This window comes from Nicotiana tabacum, chromosome 14 (genome assembly GCF_000715075.1).
Source record: "Nicotiana tabacum cultivar K326 chromosome 14, ASM71507v2, whole genome shotgun sequence".
NCBI classification, from domain to species: Eukaryota; Viridiplantae; Streptophyta; class Magnoliopsida; order Solanales; family Solanaceae; genus Nicotiana; species Nicotiana tabacum.
The window spans coordinates 102,954,753-102,961,854 of NC_134093.1; positions in this window are offsets into that span (position 1 = coordinate 102,954,753).

Consider the following 7,102-nt stretch of genomic DNA (forward strand, 5'->3'; position numbering starts at 1 on the left):
GCCTCGAGCAGGTCCGTATTATGTTATGGGACTCGTTGGTATATTTGGTTGAGGTCTCGGGGGCCTCGAGTGAGTTTCGGACGAGGTTCAGATCAATTTCGTTGCATATTGCATTGTTGAAGGTTGTTGGTTCTGGTATTTTCGCACCTACGGAAATGGACTCGCAGGTGCGATGGTCGCAGAAGCGAGAGAGTGCTGGCTGGGCAATGCTCGCAGATGCGGAGTCGCATCTATGCTTGGCTTTCCACCGAAGCGGCCTGGCTCGCAATTGCGCCTACTTTTCCGCAGAAGCGGGGGTCACAGGTGCGACCTCTTGACCGCATCTACGAAGGTGCTGGGTCGAACCCTTTAAGTTGGGGGTTTCGCTATTTTTTATCATTTTCGGATTTTGGAGCTCGGTTTGGGCGATTTTGGAGAGGAATTTTTTCACACAACTTTGAGTAAGTGTTCTTGACTCCCTTGTGGTTATATTCCATGAATTAATCTTCATTTTCGGCATTAGAATATTGATTTTTCGAGAATAATCAGATGAATTTTCTACAATTTCATAAAATGAATTTTCGAGATTTGAACACCGATTCGGAGTCGGATTTGAATTAAATTAGTATGGTTGAACTTGTAATTGGATGGGTTATCGGATTTTGTGAGTTTCGTCGGATTCCGAGACGTGGGCCCCACGAACGATATTTGGAGTGTAATTTCGGATTTTGTGGGAAAATATTGGTATTTTGATATGAAATTATTTCCTATAAATTGTGTGGACTGAATCAAATTTATTGTGGCTAGATTCGAGTTGTTCAGGAGTTGATACGCGTAGAATGGGATTTCTGGAGCATTGTTTAGCTTGCTCGGCATTAGATTCGTCTTGTTCGAGGTAAGTAACTCTTCTAATCTTGAAGCTGAGGGTATGAACTCTGAATATATATATTATGTGAATTGTTGGGAGGTGACGCACATGCTAGGTGATGGGCGTGTGGGCGTGCACTATAGAAATTGTGACGTAATTATTTTCGAGAAATTTTGTAGTCAAATAATCTTGGCATTTTCTATTGCAGTTTTATATGTTGAAGAAATTTAGTTGATAATCATATAAAAAAATCATGTTAAGGCTATGTGCCAGTAATTTTGAGACCCACAAAGGTTATATTGTTGTGAATTATTTATTTTAAATTAAAAATTTATACTCAGTCATATTCATTTCATTGCATATCATATCTCAGTCTCTGTTATTATTTATTGATACATAATATCATCATTTTTGGGTTATGTTCATGACATTGTGAGTCCATGAAAGAGAGACTGGAGAGATTGATGATTGAGAGAGGCCGAGAGCATGACTGTGAGGATATTATTATGTGGATCGGGGCTACCCGCCCTCAGTAAGCCTTATTAGCTTTATATATTATTATTATTATTATGTGGATCGGGGCTGCCCGCCTGCAGTAGGCCTTATAGGCTTTACTATAGCACGTGAGTTATCTGTGCAGCACGTGAGTTGTCCGTGTGGTTTATAGTGCTTGGGCTGAATGAGCCCCTCCGGAGTTTGTACACCCCCAGTGAGCGTGGATGATACTATTGAGGGATGGATTTCCCTGGATATAGATTTGTCCGAAGTACTTACTACCAGGAGATGGATTTCTCCACAGGGTTGGATTACTCTTTTTCCTAGGTAGTGGGTGACTTATAGTTAGTGTTGTATATGTTCCGAGATGGATTTTCCTAGGCCGTATGGGCCATATACAGTACCGAGTGGTTGAGCATGATGAGTGAAAAGTGAGAAGCAGTGAGATTGAGTACTCTGAGAGTGTGAGTACATAATTCATCTCTGAGATACATGGCATTGGCATGCACACATGACATACATGCATAAAGACGCATTTTCCTCATGTTGTACGGTATCACGTCATTCATGACCTTTGCACACATTGATATGTGAGCATAGAGAGGTATTTCACACTTGCTATCTGGAAAGCAAATGAAACATCTTACTTATTTTGGAAAGGATTTTTGGAAAAATTTACAGTTTTCAAACTATCTCATACTTTTCGATGACTTCGGTAAAGGATTTGGGTTTTCACTGTTATTCTTGAAAACGAAACTATTTTCGGGAAATTGTGATAAAGCCGAGCTTTTTTTTTTTCTCAATTGCTTCCTTATTTATATGCTCTACATTGTTATAAATAGTTGTTGGCTATTGGTGTTGGACTAAACCATATTCCAGCTCGTCACTACTTTTAACCTAAGGTTAGGTTTGTTACTTATTGAGTACATGAGGTCGGTTGTACTCATACTGCACTTCTGCACCTTGTGTGCAGATGTTGACTGCTGTATGTTTGTTGGGAGCTGGATCTGAAGATGTACCTGCGCTCCGGTTGTAGCTGCCTCTTGTTCATGGTAACCTTAGATTCATAAAACTCTGTTTATGTATTTTTCAAACAGATGATGTATTTACTTCATACCAGCTTGTATACTCTATTCTTAGAAGCTCATGATTTGTACTACCAGTTCTTGGGGAATGTATAAAATTAAGATCTTTATTTACTTAAATTGCTTTTTTAATTATTATTGGAATTGGATAATTGAAAGTTGGCTTACCTAACGAATTAGGTTAGGTGCCATCATGACTAGTTGGATTTTGGATCGTGACACATCAAATAATTTCTTAAGAAAAAATGTGTAAGGGTTTATTTAATGATACTAGTGAGGGTGCGCTCGGACTGTGCCCAGCCCAATTGCCATAACAAAGATTGTAAATTTTTCTTATTTCCTCTAAATTTGTTTGGAATAATTTATTAAAAAAATATTGTTGAGGCAGTTGAGGCTTAAAGCATCTATAAAAGATCACAGTGAATCGTGCGATAGTTGATCAAAGATAATCAAAGTCACTTGTGATTTAGAGCTTTTGACTTTTGTAATGCAAATACAATTATTTGGATCAAAATAGATACTCTCTTCAACTTTTTTACAAAATAATAAAAAAAAGATTACTATATCTCGCAATAATTCTCTTGAGGTAAAATTGAGTTATAACTTATTAGTGCTTAATATAACCTAATTTTTTTAGAACTAATTTAAACATTGATTAACCCATTTTTTTGTAAATACAGAGTATAATATTTCAGTATCAAGAAAAATAAAAAAATTTTAAGTTGTGATACTGCTAATATTAAATTCATTATTTAATAGCACCTTAGTGAAGAAACTTAAATCGTCCTTATAAAGTTTTGATAAAAAATATCATAGATGGTGATAATTGAAAAAATTGATCAATTATTACTCCAACTTAACAAAAATAAAATTGCACTAAGAAAACTAAAACAAAAGTCCATTAAGAAAATTACTCTATTATCTAACATTAATGTTTGCAGACGTACTCTAAAATGAACATACTGAAAAATATTGTAAAGTTATTTTCTTTTAAAGTTTCTTTTTCCTTTCAAACAAATTCTTTGTTTCTTATTCTTTTTGAAGTTATTTTCACAAAGTTCTTTATTATACCTTTTGTGTAGTTGAAGGTACATTTAATCCAACACAAAATTATCTTATTAAAGCAACATGACAATGCGTGTTTCAAAATCAAAGTTTGTCAGCTCAAGATTTTAGAAGACATTTCCTTTTGTAAATCGAAAATAATCTTTCTTTTTTCAGGTTAAACAAATATTTCTCAAACTTTTTTATTTTTTATAAAATACAATCCAATACAGAGGCACGAAATTTTCTCCAAAATATTTTCCACGATGCATATTACATTAAAATATGAATCTTTGCCTTTTTAGGAATCTTCTAGCATGGCATTTTGAAATGGATGATGGCTTTATATTATTTTTTTTTGTCTTAATCCCCGCTTTATGTGCTTATCTGTATCTTATACGATGACCGATGAGAACTATTCAATCTTTTTTAAAAAATATTCATTCATACTGAAAAAACAAATAACTTGAGTATTGGGTTATATTTTGCAAGTATGACGGGCGCGAGTCTATGCATATACTCTCAACTCCGGTTCGATGCGTTTTGCATCCTCATCTGTGATACATGTGAATTTTTTGTATATTTTATAGTCTATTAAATCTTTCTCACTTGAAATCTAGCTTAAATCAATTTGATTCAGGTTTTTATTTTTCATGAATACCCTTTGTCATAAGATCCTTCTCAACTCTACACATAGCATTTGAAAGAGTTATCTATTCAAGTTGAATATAAAACGATTTTTTCCTTCTTTTTGGGACAAAGACATAATTTCTAAAAAAATTCTCTAATATCAACTTCAAATATTATTTGAGTTCTCTTCAATTTTTTTTTTTAATTATTTCGAATCATGTCGTCTAAACGACATTCTCATTAATTGATCTTTCTCTAGTCCCCGTAAATATTATTACACGAATGAAAGCTCGCAACAATATAGTCTAACCTTGAGATGGTTATCATAAATTCGTATATCTTGATAATATTCTTCTCTCTTTTTAAACGATTTTATTCTATTTATAATTGATAATTCAAAAAGTAAGCTTCCACCTTTTTCATGTCATTTTACGAACTACTATTTTACCGTTAAATATTTGTTGCATACTCCTTTAGAAGGTTTACAAATATAATAATTATGGTTGGTTATCACAAACTCGTAAATCTTAATAATATTTTACTCTCTTTTTTAAAACTATTTTGTTCTACTTAAAATTGATAAGTCAAGAGGTAAGCTTCTATTATTTTTATGCCATTTTACGGTTTACTATTTCACTGTTAAATATATGTTGCAATTAGGGGTGTGCATAATTTGGGAAAACCCAAAATCCAAATTGAAACAAATTTTTTTGGATTTTTGGTTTGGATTTTCGGATTTAATTTTTAATTTATTTGAATTTTTGATTGGATATTGGATTTGGTACTTTAGATTTTTGGATATCCGAAAATTTTATATTTTATATTTAGTCAATTATCCATATGCCAATAGTAATAAGTCCAATACCCTATTCATTAAATATTATCTCATATATTCAATAGTAATTAGTAACTTACTCTCATAATACTTTCTATTTGGACATAGTTTTATTATTGTTACTTCTTATCGGCCTTATTAATGTCTTTGTTGTATTTTTTTATAATGATTTTATTATTTGAATACTTTATTTGGAGAAACTTCTTAGGTAACTTAAAATGAATATTTTATTTAGATGTTCATTTTTTTAGGAAGAAGAAATATCTAAACTTATAGACTCAAAACCAAAAATCCGAAATATCCAATCCTATTAATCCAAAATCGAACTAAAAAAATCCGATCCAATCCGAGATTTTTTGGATTGGATTTGGATTGTCATTTATTTAATCCGAAAACCGAATATCCAAACCGAAATTGTAACGACCTGACTTGTCGTTTTAAGAATTAACGCCTCGCTCAGTGACTTAATGTCTCGAGCAGTTTTGCAATATGTATTATGAACCGCGGGTGTGGTTGAGTTTGAATTACTGAAGATTCAGAATTAAATTAAAAGAAACAATCCTTATTTAGAAGCTTAAATGGAAAGAGTTGACTTTTGAGCAAACGACTCCGAAATAAAATTTTGATGATGTCAATAGCACTGTATGGTGATTATGGACTTAGGAGCATATCCGCAAAATTATTTGGAGGTCTGTAGTGGAATTAGGCTTGAAATGACGAAAGATGAATTTTTGGGAAGTTTGACCGGGGGTTGACTTTTTGATATCGGGGTCAGAATCCGATTCTGAAAATTGAAATAGCTTTGTTGTGTCATTTCTGACTTGTGTGCAAAATTTGAGGTCATTCGGACGTGGTTTGGTAGGTTTCGGCATCGTTTGTGGAATTCAAAAATTTCTAAGTTCATTATGCTTGAATCCGTGTGTAATTCGTATTTTTGGTGTTGTTGACGGTGTTTTGAAGGTTTGACTAAGTTCGTATGATGTTATGGGACGCGTTAATATGTTTGGTTGAGGTTCTGAGGGCCTCAGGTTGATTTCGGAAGGTTAACGGATCATTTTGGACTTGGCATGTTGGCTGAAGACTGTTGGTGTGCTTCTTCTGGTTTCCTTCTTCGCGTTCGCAAGTGGGCCCTCGCGTTCGCGGTGGGGAATTTGAGACAGGCAAGATTTTCTCTTCACGTTCGTGAGGGAGGTCTCGCGTTCGCGAAGATGGGCACACGTTCGCGAAGAGGAGTGAGGCAATTGAGGACCCCGGGTCCTTGTTCTACGCGTTCGCGAGGTTGTGGTCGCGTTCGCGTTCGCGAAGGTCTGCGCGAGTAAAGCATCGCGTTCGCGAGTCATGTGTCGTGTTTGCGAAGAGTAAAGTGGAGAGGCAGTCAAGTTGGTCTATGCGAACGCGAGAGGACGGTCGCGTTCGCGAAGGAGGAATTTGGCAGAACGAAAATTGTGCTTCGCGAACGCGAGGCAATGGCCGCGTTCTTGAAGAAGAAAAGCCTAGGCAGTGAGTTTAAGTTATGATATTTTTGACGGATTGGAGCTCGGGAAGAGGCAATTTTCGGGAGTTTTTCAAGGAAAACAACGGGGTAAGTGTTCATAACTCAATATTGGTTAAATTACCCGAATCCATGGTTGTTTTTAACATCTAATCGGTGAATTAAGTTGGAAAAATTGTGAAAACCCTTTTGGTTTAATTTAAGATTTGGAGGTCGATTTGTTATTAGAATTCGATAAAATTGGTATGGTTGAACTCGTATCGGAATGGGTATTCGGATTTCATGAAATTTATGTCGGGTTCCGAGAGGCGGGACCCGCATTGACTTTGCTCCAAGAATAAGAACGATAAGTCGGAAGAAGACATTGCTCCTTTGGTTGAATCCTTAGTATCAGAAATTATTCCAAAACAGCTTGGTTTTTCTTCTGGCTGTACTGAAGGGAATAAGAAGATGGGCCAAAAAAGTGGTCGTAACGAGCCTGCAGACAACTACCCTTTTATTATCAAACAAGGGCATTCCTATCGTTCGAAAAGATTCTCATTATAGACCTAATTTTCCTGTTGAAGTTCCTCGATAAGATAAACAAGTAACCAGCTACCGTGAAAATTATTCATTTATATACACGTACCCATTTATTCTTGGATTCCAACCTGCTATTGATCTGATGATTGAGG